The 12,547-nt window shown below is 52.9% G+C and overlaps 1 protein-coding gene across 5 annotated transcripts in view; it reads left to right on the top strand.

Annotated features, from left to right (window-relative positions):
* Window positions 1–12,547, top strand: part of GATAD2B (GATA zinc finger domain containing 2B) — a 48,087-nt gene that overhangs the window by 14,353 nt on the left and 21,187 nt on the right. The window contains exon 1 of one of the 5 annotated variants that reach the window (XM_054050710.1): window positions 1,803–1,825. The exons of 2 other annotated variants lie outside the window; for them this stretch is intronic. The gene's annotated coding sequence lies outside the window, so the exon portion shown is untranslated. Of the gene's footprint in view, window positions 1–1,802; window positions 1,826–3,396; window positions 3,579–8,035; window positions 8,145–12,547 lie in introns of those variants that run through there. 2 more of the 5 variants (XM_054050709.1, XM_054050707.1) reach the window with 2 other exon arrangements.

The following is a 12,547-nucleotide window of genomic DNA, read 5'->3' as shown; positions in this document are numbered from 1 at the left end:
GCTCTGTAATGGCTTTATTTTTAGAAGATGATTTGATAACACTTTGAGCGGGTGAAACCAGTGAAACCTGCGTGTGCTATCTTGGAAAAGATGCAGTTGAGAAGGCGGCCATTGCTCGCTCCCCAGCTCAATTAAGTGTAGTGTTGATATTAATTACATGCAGGAGGTCTCTCTCAATCAACACTAGTGCTCTCGTTAACCTCTGATTAGCACCATTTTGTGATTCACAACCCAAAATGGAAGGTTCCTCTTCCACCAGTTATTCCAGTTGTCTGGCCACACCAACCCTTTTTCATAGAGTTGTAGAATCATGGAATGGTTTGAGTTGGAAGGGGCCTCAAAGCCCATCCAGTGCCATCCCCCTGGTGGCCACATCAGCCCTCTTCATAGAATCATTGAATCATGGAATGGGTTGGGTTGGAAGGGACCTCAAAGCCCATCCAGTTCCAGCCCCCTGCAGGGCAGGGACACCTCCCAGTGGATCTAGGGGCTCCACGCCTCATCCAACCTGGTCTTGAATGGTTTTCATCTGAACTGATGAGATGCCGATTCTTGTTCTGTCTCTGGAAGAGCTGTGTCTGTGCTGGGTTTTGGGGTTCTGTCCATTCCCTGGCTCTGGAGAATCATAGAATCATAGAATAGTTTGAGTTGGAAGGGACCTTAAAGATCATCCAGTTCCAACCCCTGCAATGGATAGGGACGCCTTCCACTAGACCAGGGTGCCCAAGGCCCCATCCAACCTGGTCTCGAACACCTCTAGGGCTTGTTAATGGAGAGGATTTAGACCAGAGTGATCCCAGTAAAGGATGTGGTATGGGAGTTGGGGCAACGGAGCTTGGGAAGGGGCTGGAGCCCAGGGGTTGTGGGAGCAGTGAGGGCCCTGAGGCCATCAAGTCTGGAGAAGAGGAGGCTGAGGGGAGACCTCATCACTCTGTGCAGCTCCTGCAAAGGAGGTTGGAATGAGGTGGGTGCTGGGCTCTTCTCTCAAGGAACATGCGATGGGATGAGAGGAACCAGCCTCAAGTTGTGCCAGGGGAGGGTTAGATTGGATCTCGGGAAAAATATCTTTACTGACAGGATGGTGAAACTCTAGCAGAGGCTGCCCAGGGCAGCGGGGGGGTGCCCAGTCCTCCAGAGGTTCACAAACCATGTGGCTGTGACACTTGGGGACAGGGTTCACAAACCATGGTGGGGTTGGGCAGGTGGTTGGACTGCATGAGCTGAGAGGCATTTTCCAACCTTGATGATTCTGTGAGTCTGCGTGAGCCCTAGGTCTTTCCCTTTGGAGAGGAACTTTGAATAGTGAAATGCATGAAGATATAAATGATAAATGGTGAGATGTATTGGAGGTGCTCTGGGACAAAGACATGATCATTGAAAAATCTCTGTTCCAAGCTGTATAACCTGTTTCTGGATGTGTAGCTGTAGATATTTGGGTAGGGCAAGCAGTGGTAGCTCAGCCTTGCCCAGCTTCCACATCAGGCTCTCCATCCCTCGGGTTCTCTACTCTGGCTTGCAAAGATGAGGGAATATTGGTTTTCTTTCTGCTTTCAGCATAAAGAAATGGAGTTTGATAATTGTGGTTTTATAAAAAGCTGACGGGCTCGGCAGAGCTGGACTGGGAGTGAATTGTTCCTGTCCTCGTGGTTTTCAGAGGAACTGCTTGGTGGGGTGGACACTCAAAACGCACGTCGATTCCTTAGCAAGCCTCAACTTGTCACCATCATCCTGGATCCCTCCCATGTTTCATCTCCACCCACTGCTTCCACCTGTAGATTCCAGTCATCTCTTCCTTCTCCATAGGGACCCGCACTGATGCGGCCAGGTGAGGAGCTGTGGGAATCGGGCATCTCTGAAACTTGGGTAAAGCAGCTCAGCCTGAGGCTTGGTGGAGCCGCTCTCTACTGGAGTCTGGTATTAGGTGCTGCGAGAATTAGTATCGTAGAATTATGGAGTTGTTCAGGTTGGAAAAGGCCTCTAAGCTCATCAAGTCCAACCCTTAACTGCAAAGTCCACCACTAAAGCATGTTCCTAAGTTCCACATCTCCACACCTTTTGAACACCCACAAGGATGGGGGCTCCACCGCTTCCCTGGGCAGCCTCTTGCAATGCTTCCAACTCTTGAGGTGAATAAATATTTCCCAATATCCCATCTAAACTTCCCCTGGTACAACTTGAGGGCGTTTCCTCTTATCCCATCACTTTTTCCTTGGGAGAAGAGACCAGCACCCTCCTGAACCCTTCCTTCAGGCAGTTGAGGAGAGTAATGAGGTCTTGGCCTCCTCTTCCTGCCAGATCATAGAATCACAGGATCCTAGAATGGGTTGGAATGGAAAGGGCATCAAAGCCCATCCAGTTCCACCCCCTGCCATGGGCAAGGACACCTCCCCCTGGGTCAGGGGGCTCCAAGCCCCATCCATCCTGGCCTTGAACACCTCCGGGGATGGGGCAGCCACCACTTCTCTGGGCAACCTGGGCCAGGGCCTCTCCACCCTCATTGTGAAGAATTTTTTCCTGGCATCTAATCTAAATCTTCCAAACCATCTGGGTGTTTGAACCCAGGTGTCTGTGGCTGCTCCAGTTGGACCTGCCCCATCCCTGGAGGTGTTCCAGGCCAGGTTGGATGGGCCTTGGGTGGCCTCATCCAGTGGGAGGTGTCCCTGTCCATCGCAGAGGGTGATCTTTAAAGTCCCTTCCAACTCAAACTATTCTGTGATTCTGTGACATCCAGACCAAGCTTTGCTGGCATGAAGGTGCTGAGATGCCTCCTCCAGTGAGCAGGGATGTATTTGCTCCTACATTGCCTTTGCCGGCATCGCTTGGCGTCCCATGAGCCAGGAGATGGAGAGGAGACCTTGACGCCTTCCCTTCCTTCAGGGTGCATTTTGGGTGGGGAGAACCCAACCCTGGCTTGGAGGAACCCAACCTTTGGTGCGCCAGCTTGGTGTGTCAAGCGTCAAGGGCCCCATCCATCGTTTTTCGGGCTTGAAACAGTTAACCCCCCCCTAGGAGGGAATGAGCTCTCATGAATGAAGACAAAGTTTGGCAAGGGGCCAGGGGCTGGCGGTGAGGGGGGCGCGAGGGGGCGGCCGCCGCTGCCTCTTTCCCGCAACCCCTCGAAAACGAGCGAAAATGACAACAAAACCCCCCAGTCTGGTGGTAATTCCATGTCCCGCGGTTACAAACCGGCTGCAACTGGTTTTTGGGGGTTTTTTTTGTTTTTTTTATTTTTTCCTCTTTTTTTTTTTTTTTTTTTTTTTTTCCTCCTCTCCCTTTTGCCCCGCGCAGCATCATGGGTAAAAGTCAGCATCCCCCCTTTTCTTTTGTTTAATATCACGGTACGGCGCATGATTGGCAGGGAAGTGCCCGTTTGGAGACAGGGTTGCTGCAGGTCCCTGGAGGGGGATGGCACGCGGGGCCGCCCACGCTCTGCCGAGAGGGCTCTTCGTCAAAAAACCCTTGCTTTTTCCTCTCCCCCCTTCCCGCTCCGCCGACCCCGTTCCCTGCCTTGCCCGGCCCCCCTGCTTTTCTCCCTAATTTTCTTGACAACTAGAGGAGGCAGCGGGAATATTGTACCTGTAAGTATTCTTTAGACTGTCCTTTTTTTTTTTTAATAACGTATCTTCCTTTTTTTTTTTATAACGTATCTTCTTTTTAACAGACAAAAGGCTCTTTTCTGGGTTATCGGCTCCGCTTTTGGCAGCTGAATCTAATGGCTTTACAGGAGATTTTAAGGCGAAAACTAGCCCCGTCGCTTCTATTTGCCGTTCCCTTCCTCCTTAGCCCCCCCTCCAAAAAAAACCCCACCTCTCTCCACGCTCCTACCATCGCTATTCTGCTGGAATTCCCAAATCCGACCCTTCTTGCTGCACAGAAAAGCTGATTTCAGGTATTAAATATCCATATGTGTATTTTGCCTTTCTTTTGTTTGATGCTTCGATGCAGCAGCATCCTACCCCCTGTTATTTGAGGATGAGGAAGAGGAGGATGGTTTTGGCCGCTCTCTTGCTGTGGCCCTGCCGCGCGCGGAAGCCGCCAGCTGATGGGCGCGCGTGGCTGGCCGCCAGCGCGCAGGAGCGTGCGGCGCGCACAAAGGCAGGGCCCGCAGTCGAGGAAATCGCGGCGCATTATATAAGGAAGCCTGCGTCATCCCCGGCTCGCTCAGCCTGACGGACGGGGAGGAGAGGCGGAGGAGGAGGACGGAGCCCCACGTTCCCCTTTCCCCCCTCTCCTTTGCTCCTCTTGCTATTCCAGATTTCCTCCTTGCTGACCGGCTCGTCCCGGGCCAAGCGGCTGCCGGCGAGCCAGGCTGCGTTCCCCAAGCCGAGCGCTCGCAGCCGTGGAGCAGGATGAGTGCGTTTATATGTTTTCCCCCCACCCAAGGGGCTAAAAATGGTTTGGTTTTTTTCTTTCCCCATCTCCCACAACCTGGACTGGATCTGATGGCATGAGGTGTCGGGTCCATCGTGCCGGATGTGGCAGCCGAGATCACCACCTCCTGCCAACTTCGGTGGGGCAGACAGGAGAGGGAAGAAGCACTTTTCCTGCCCATCCCACTCCCCACTGTTAGGTTCCTGCTGTGCAAACCCAAACTTGGGGCTGCTCAGAGCTGGAGATTCTGAATCTGGAGCTGGGGTTGTGCTTCACGAGCTGTGCAGCCCCTCTGGCTGCATCCACGGGTGTTTTATCCGGTGAGATGGAGCTGATTTGGAAGTTGCAGCGTCTGTCTCCACCACGGTACTCGGAGAACCATAGATCAACATTTTACCCATTTGTTTATTAATTTGCTTTCTCAATGGGGCTCTGGTTTGTTGGAAATGGTGAAGGAAGCCGGGTGAAGGGGAGAACCGGCGTCTCCCATTGCTCGGAGGTGGGAAGGGGAAAGAGCAGAACTGTTTAACGAGTTTGCATCCAAATGACTGTAAGAATTTACGCTTTGTTGCAACTGAGCGACAGCTCCTTGAAAACTGCCCTCACGGTTTGTCTTCTAAAAGATTCCCTTTGTCTTAGTCTGTTTTCCTTCCCTCTTGGAACGGCCAGGAGACGCCGTGCTTCACCCCCCGATTTATGAATGACTGCTTTGGCACTCGGTGTATTTTTTTTAAGGACTCTCTCTGCAATTTTCTCTTTGTTAGGGCTGGATTTAAGGCTGGCTGTTTCTTTAAAGCCTCCTGCACCTTCTGCTCGTGATAAAACCAACCCTACCTATTGCCTTACCTGCATAAAAATTCCTCCACAGGAGCGGAGGGTTTGTACCTCTCACAATAATCCGAGCCCAGCGTAGGATTCCTTGACAACTTATGTTCCGTAGCCTCAGGATTCAGAGAGCGGTACGGTTTTATTCGATAGCGGGGTGGGTTTTTTTTCCCCTTTCACATCAGTGTTGTTGCAGATCTCGCTCTCCAGCCCGCCGAGCCGTTAAGTCATAATTACCTTTTTAGGTTATTATCCTTTTTATAGTATTGTATGGAAATGCTCGTCTTGGGAGCCAGCCATTTTGTGTGTGCTGTGTCGAAATGCGTTTTACGACGTCGATGTTGGTTCGTGTTCAGCCTAGATGGAAGCAAAGACGTCGGAGCTGTGCATGTGTCGGGCTCTCGGCAGCCTCTAGGCACACGATTTCATCCCACAGTGCTGGGAGGCTCCAGATGAGGAGCTGAGCTGTGCGGAACCCAGCGTGTTCGTAAGCGTGCGCGGGGAATCAGGCGATTCAGGGGTGCAGAAGTGGCTTTTCCATTCAGGTAGGGTGGACCTCACCTCCTGAGTGCCTGTAAAGGCTCTTCTCCCTGCACCCAGCAGAACAGGGCTTCAAACAGCTTTTATTCTCCTGACATAATCGGTTTTAACAGATAAATTGCGATGCTGTTCGTGGTGTTTGTAGAGGTCAAGATGGTGGCAGAGTGGCTTGGAGCACCTGTGCTCTGACCTGGCTGTGGCGCACAGGGGCAGGTGCAGTGGTTGGGCACTCGGTTCCTACAGACGTTACAGATGATCGGAAGATGTTGAAGTTCGGATGCTGGTGCAGGAGCCCAAGTTGCTGAGTCCCTTCCGTGCATTCCTGTGTTTTACCAACACCGTTTGGGCGCTCGGTCCCTGCAAATGTTACGGATGATGGGAAGATGTGGGGGTTCGGATGCTGGTGCAGGTGCCCGAGTTGCTGAGTCCTTTCCGTGCATCCCTGTGTTTTACCAACACTCTTTGGGCGCTTGGTCCCTGCAAACGTTATAGATGATGGGAAGATGTGGGGGTTCGGATGCTGGTGCAGGTGCCCGAGTTGCTGAATCCCTTTCTTATGACTCTGAGTGTTACCAACACCGGTTGAGTGCTTGGTCCCCACAAATGTTATGGATAACACAGAGATGTTGGGGTTTGGATGCTGCTGCAGATCCCTGAGTTGCCGAGTCCCTTCCGTGCGTCCCTGTATGTTACAAATGCATTTGTTCCAGTCACCCAACCCGTTTGCTTTCTTGATCTAACACAGCCCCGGATGTCTCCGAATTGTGTGTGAAGGTGCCTGCTTGCCCCTGGATTTGTTTCATGAGGTGGGCAGGGGGATACTTGTGTTGCTTCTGAATCTCTTATTCCAGCGGGATTAATTCCTGCTGGACCAAAGTCTGCTGTGAAGTCCAGGATGACGCTGGAAGCCGTGGATGTAGGCTGGGTCTGGGACTCAGGAGGTGGAAAGGCGGCTCTGCAACCATCAGCTTCAGGTCTGCTTGGATACCTTGGAAGGATAAAAGCCCCTCCGTTGGGATTTACCAGTGCCTGGTGTTTCTGGCCGTGTGTCCGCAGCTGGAGGATTGCATCCTTCGATTGACGATGGTGACTGAAAACTGTTCTTGCACGCATGGGATGCTTGAGATGCTTTGCCCTCCTGGACTGTGTGGCATAGTCTCTGCTGGCATTTGAGATATTTCTGTCCACCCCTCCTTCTTGACCAGGCCAGAGATGAAGCGTCCTTCTTGTCTGCTGGAGCGCCGTTAGGCTGTTGTGGATGGACTTAGTGCACATGGATGGACTTACACTGCACTTGGGAAGAGTGAGAATCAACCTTTCTAGAACGGTTTTTGATGCATCTGCTCTCCTGACACCACTGCAGATCGCCATCCACCTGAGGTTGCTTCCTGCTTCCTAGCGGATGGCACTTGGCCCTCACTGCTGCTCCCCACCCAAACTCTGCTGCTGGCCTTTCGAAAGGACTAAATCCCGTTCCTCACTCAAGCAGGACTGGCTTTCTTTTAATGCAGCCCTTCTTTCTCTCAGGGCTCCGGGTTAGTGACTGGCTGTTCCAGGGCACGAGTTTCTCTTCCGTAGGGTGCATCCATAAACACGTGTGCAGGAGACGTGCGCATGCATGCTATCGCTGCCACAAAATATTTGGTCTCTGCAGTGCGTGGCCATTGTGTCGTCGTGCTGTGAAGTGGAGCAGGGTCAGTACTACACCAGCACGAACAGCCTGGCTTTCTGTCTGGATAATCTCTGGAGATCATAGAATCATGGAATTATGGAATGATTTGGGTTGGAAGGAACCTCAAAGCCCATCCAGTCCCACCCCTGCCACGGGCAGGGACACCTCCCACTGGATCAGAGGCTCCAAGCCCCATCCAACCTGGCCTTGAACCCCTCCAGGGATGGGGCAGCCACCACTGCTCTGGACAGCCTGGGCCAGGGCCTCCCCACCTCAGAATTCCTCACTATTGGTTTCATCATGGAGGATCCCAGGAGGCTTGGGGGAACTGAGGAGTGCTACGAGCACCCTGAACCAGGCAAAGGCTGGAAGATTTGCTTGTGGTGCTTTGTTGTACAAGAAGGACCTGCTGGACTGCTCCAGGCTGGCTGCTGGCAGCCGGCATTGCCCCGAAGCTGCATTGCATTGAGCAGCAGGTGGGGTTGATGTCCTACCTGGATGGTGAAGAAACTAGAACAGAGGTAAAGGTGTGATCTGTGCACGGAGCACATCCCTCTGCTCTGTACACTGATACCTGGAGGCACTGCCCAGCCCATGTCCTCATCTTCTCCTCCATGGGAGACGAGCGGCTTCACAAGGAGCAGCGCAGGTGCCAGGGCTGGATTGTCCTTTTCTTTTCCTGCTCTCTTGGAGGAAGGATCCCAAGCAGCCACCCCGTGTGGCAGCTCTGCTCATGGTAACTCCTTGTGCTGCTGGGGCAGAGATCAGTAAGGGAACTGGTTGTTACTGGACAGGGTGGGATTGGGGAGACCTGGTGTCACTGGAACCACGTGGCTGGGGAAAGATTTCCCTCTGGAGAGATGTCAGAGGAGATCCGTTGTGGAGTCCAAATTCCCTTGGATGCTTATGACAGCCACCAGTGTAAACAGCTTCATGAGAAGGCAGGAGCAGGGTTGCCTGGAGGGTTTTGGAGCTGTCTGCAGGAAGTTTTAGGCCTGGATGGTTTGAAGAGAAGGCAGATCAGATCAGAGATCCCTCCTGCAGAGTCCGGAGTGGAGGAAAAGAGGACACTTTGCTCTTGCCCACCTGAGGATGGAGCATCTGAGCATGTCCTGTCTTGGTCGATCCATGCTTGGTGTGGTTGATGCTGCCTGGAGCATGGGTGGACGGAAAGCTGCAGCCTGAGAGCTAGAGGAAGCCTCCGGCAGCGATGTTGTGACTTCTGGATGTTGTGGCCTCGACCTCAGGTACCTCACTTGGACTCTTGTGAGAGAGGAGAAGCATAGGTTGCACCTCCCAGCCTGGATTGTGTCTGGAGGGAATAATTGGAACATTTCTGTCTGGTTTTCCTGCCCCTGCCCTGCAGCTTCCCTCCCAGCTCCAGGGTCTGCTGGTTTCTCCATATGCTTTCTCCTTCTAGTTGCTGCTGAGTCTTGGTTGGGCAGGTAGGACTGCACGTTATCTCGCATCTCCTTCCAGTTTTGCTGTTTGCCAGCCTCAAATTGCAACCCATTCATTAGGGCTGGAGGGGCTGAGATGAGGAATAGCACTTGGACGATGCAGTTGGTCATGTAGAAGCCAAGGAAGTCAAAAGCGGGGGTTAATATAACAAGAGAAGCCTTAAAAGAAAGGTGCGAGAGGGGTTGTAACCTCTCTGAATAAACTCGAGTTGAAATTAATTCCTGAAGCTGCCAAATTCTGGTTGTTGGTGCTGCTTTCACCAGGGAAATCTCAGAGGACGTTTATCCATACTGGCTGCACGTGGAGAACTGGCTGTATCTCATCCCGGTGCACTGGCTTCTCCAGTACAATATCTGTTTCTTTGGCCCAAGTCCCTTTAAAACAGCAGTGTTGGGATTGGTTTTTAACCTGTGGGTGCTGTATCACTTGTAGATGGAAAACTGGGCTGCAGCTTTGTTTGTCTGGGAACCCCAAACCTGTGTTTTGAGTGCTGGGGAGGGGAAACTGTCTAAAGCTAAAGGAACGTATGGAAGAGCGCAGGGTACCAAGGTTGGTGGGTGCCGGCTGAAGGCAGCATCGGCACAGACGGGTGCCGGGCTGCGATGCTCCTGCCTTTCTGCATGAAACAATGTGGTGTCATCTGAGGGGAAGTTGTGAACCAAAAATGAAGGCGAGCCTGGAAAGCGACGCCGCTGGAAATGCGGGGGGGTTGCAGAGAGGTTGTAGAGAGGAGACCTGTGGTTCTTCCAGACTGGGGATGGGCTGAAGAATCATGAATCATCATAGAATCTAAGAATCACATAATGGTTTGGGTTGGAAGGGAACTCAAAGCCCATCCAGTCCCACCCCTGCCATGGGCAGGGACACCTCCGGCGGGATCAGGGGCTCCAAGCCCCATCCAGCCTGGCCTTGGACACCTCCAGGGATGGGGCATCCACCACTTCCCTGGGCAACCTGGGTCAGTGTCCAGTGGAGAAGGAAGCTTAGAGCTTTCCTGGGTGGTGGCAGTGTTTGGGAGCTGCTGAAGCGTTGGATTTGGGGACCCAAAGGCTTTGGGAAGAGTGTCTGCACACAGACTCGTCTGTTCCTGTTGGGGAGCTGCAGTTGGTGGTGCACAAGTGTGATGCTCCCCGGCACTGCACTTCTCCGTCTCAGCTGTGGAAGTCTGGCTGGGATTCCTAGAAGGCATTTTCCCTCCAGTATCAGCCAGTCCGGTCTCACTGACGATGCCGCGCTTCATTGCTCCGGCTGCCTTACGTCCCTGCGTGGTGGGGGCTGAGCAGGGCAACCCCTCTCCTCCTCCTGGGAGCCTCTGAAATGTTAGCTCTAAACCAACTCCAGCTTTTTTTTTGGGCAGTCAGGAAAGCTGCTCACCTACAGAGCTGCAACCGGAGATGATTACAGGCTGTATCAAGTCAGGAACAAAACATGTGTTGTAGCTCTCTTGTCTTCCCCTGGGGCTTTGCCACCACTGGAGAATTTTGTTTCAATTTTTCTGTTTTAAATTAAATTCCTTAGGGATGTGAGAGGGAGAGCCGACTCCCTGGCTGTGCCAGATCCCCGGGAGCGCTTTGCCGGAGGGTGGCGGGTCAGGATGGTCCGGTTTGCGATGCCGTGTTGGTGAGGATGTGCCAGCATGCCCGTTGCCTCCCATCCGTCAGGTGTGACTTGCTCCGTGTGCATCCATTTCCCACGTGCTCCCATCACTCCTGATTAACGAGGCTGGTTTCTTAGGAAATTCAGAGAGGGAGTGGAAAAATCTGCTTTTTCTTAGTTTCTAACCCCAGGTTGCTGTTAAAGAGATACTCCACAGTCTTCATTTGCGAGAGATTTAATCTCTGCCCTTCGTTTAGGTCACTGTGACACGGAGCAGGGACAGTGCTGAAGCTCCCGACTGTCTGACCTTCAGGATAGCCTGTGCTTGAAAGAATTCCTGCTCTTTCTTGCTGCTGTTTGGATGAAGCCGAGTGTTCTGTGCCTTGCCTGGGTCTGCAGTCGAGGGGCTCTGGAAAGTCCCCAGGCTCCCAGCTGAGCTGCAGTGTTTCCCCTCCCCTTCCCCTCCTCAAGCGTTAGGGCTGAAGGGCCCCATTCAGGAAAAAATCCGAAGCCTAATTTAGTTTTTATTGAATCTGGCTGAGAGCGCCAGCTCCTTACCCAGCCTGGAAAGCTCCTCTTGAAAGGATTAAACAGTTGTGGTACCTGTTTCTGATAACTGCGCTTTTGATTTGTTTCCAGTACCGAAGCCACTTACGGGAAAGGAAAGGACGTTTTGAAACCTTCCCGATCCCAGCTATGCGTGTCTCTGCGAGCAGGGGCTGCATTCGCGGTCTGCTCCGTTCTCCCCTCTGGCAGCAAGCAGATGCGCTGCCGAAATCCCGAGTGCTGGAACCTGGTGTGGTGTTTCCTTGGTGTTTGTTGGCCAAGACCTTGATTTCTCCGTGATGTGTTCCTCTTCCAGGTTTTGAGACGGTGTTTGCAAACTCCTCATGCTCCAGCTCTGCTGGCAGGTGATGGCAGAGCTGGAAAACCACTGGGATGCTGTGGTGGGGTACCACGTCCCTTTCTGACCCAAACTATTCAACGATTCTATGAAATTGCTCATCGGTCCAGGCGGCACCAACTCTCCTGCACTCGGGGTGTGGTGTTTGGGGGGTTTGTAAGCGACACGTTCAGTTTAGGTATCAAGGTGGAACTCATTTCCTAAAGATGAAGCGGCTTCTCAGTAGGGAAGAACCTGCGGGGTGGCTCGACTGCCCCGTGGGTGGGAACCACTCTCCAGGGATGCCTTTTTAACGTGTCCTCAAGCCAGTGCTGCAGCGACGGCTGCTTGGAAAGTGCCTGTGCTCCCTCCCTATGCACCAGCCTTTGTCTGCCAGGTATCTGGACTTCTCCCTCCTCCTCCTCTCTTGCTTTCATCTCCCAGGAGTACGGAGTGGAGGAAGCAGCCATGGAGGCCCTTTCATGGCTGAGTTAATTGGAGCTCAGCACTTTCCCAGCAGCCGGATCCAGACCGCAGCTCTGGGTGCGGTGAGGCTCGTCGCTATCCCGTCGTGTCTTAAATAACCCACCGGCACTCACGGCTTCGATTTAACCTGGGGTCACTTTTTAGGGAGGGTGTGGAGAGCCGCGTTTCATCCGTCTCCCATGGCCTGCCCGTGCTTGCCTTGCTATATTTGGCTGCCGTAGACGTGCATTTTCCTGCCGAGAGACGAGACTGTCAAGTCGAAAGAAGTCTGAGGTGCTCACCCTGAGTGTGGCAGTCTCTTTGAGATAGGGCTGTGCCAGAGGCTTGGTCCAATGTTGTTTCTCTTGCGTTGTAGATTTGCATTTGTTTTCTTGCTGCCTGCTGCGACTGCACCCCTGTTTTCAAGAGTAAAGTTTCTCTGGAGCGGTTCGTAGCCCTGAAAGCAGGGCATAGAATCATGGAATGGTTTGAGTTAGAAGGGACCTTAAAACCCATCCAGTCCCACCCCCTGTCATGGGGAGGGACATCTCCAACTGCATCGGGAGCTCCAAGCCCTATCCAACCTGGCCTTCAACCCCTCCAGGGATGGGGCAGCCACAGCTTCTCTGGACAACCTGGGCCAGGGCCTCCCCACCCTCACAGCAAAACATTTGTCCGTAACATCTCATCTCAATCTCCCCTCTTTCAGCTCAAAACCGTTCCTTGTCATCCTC

Source organism: Cuculus canorus, chromosome 28 (assembly GCF_017976375.1).
Source record: "Cuculus canorus isolate bCucCan1 chromosome 28, bCucCan1.pri, whole genome shotgun sequence".
Classification (NCBI taxonomy): Eukaryota; Metazoa; Chordata; class Aves; order Cuculiformes; family Cuculidae; genus Cuculus; species Cuculus canorus.
Note: the sequence above shows the minus strand (reverse complement) of the source record. Positions and strands in the feature narration are given on the sequence as shown.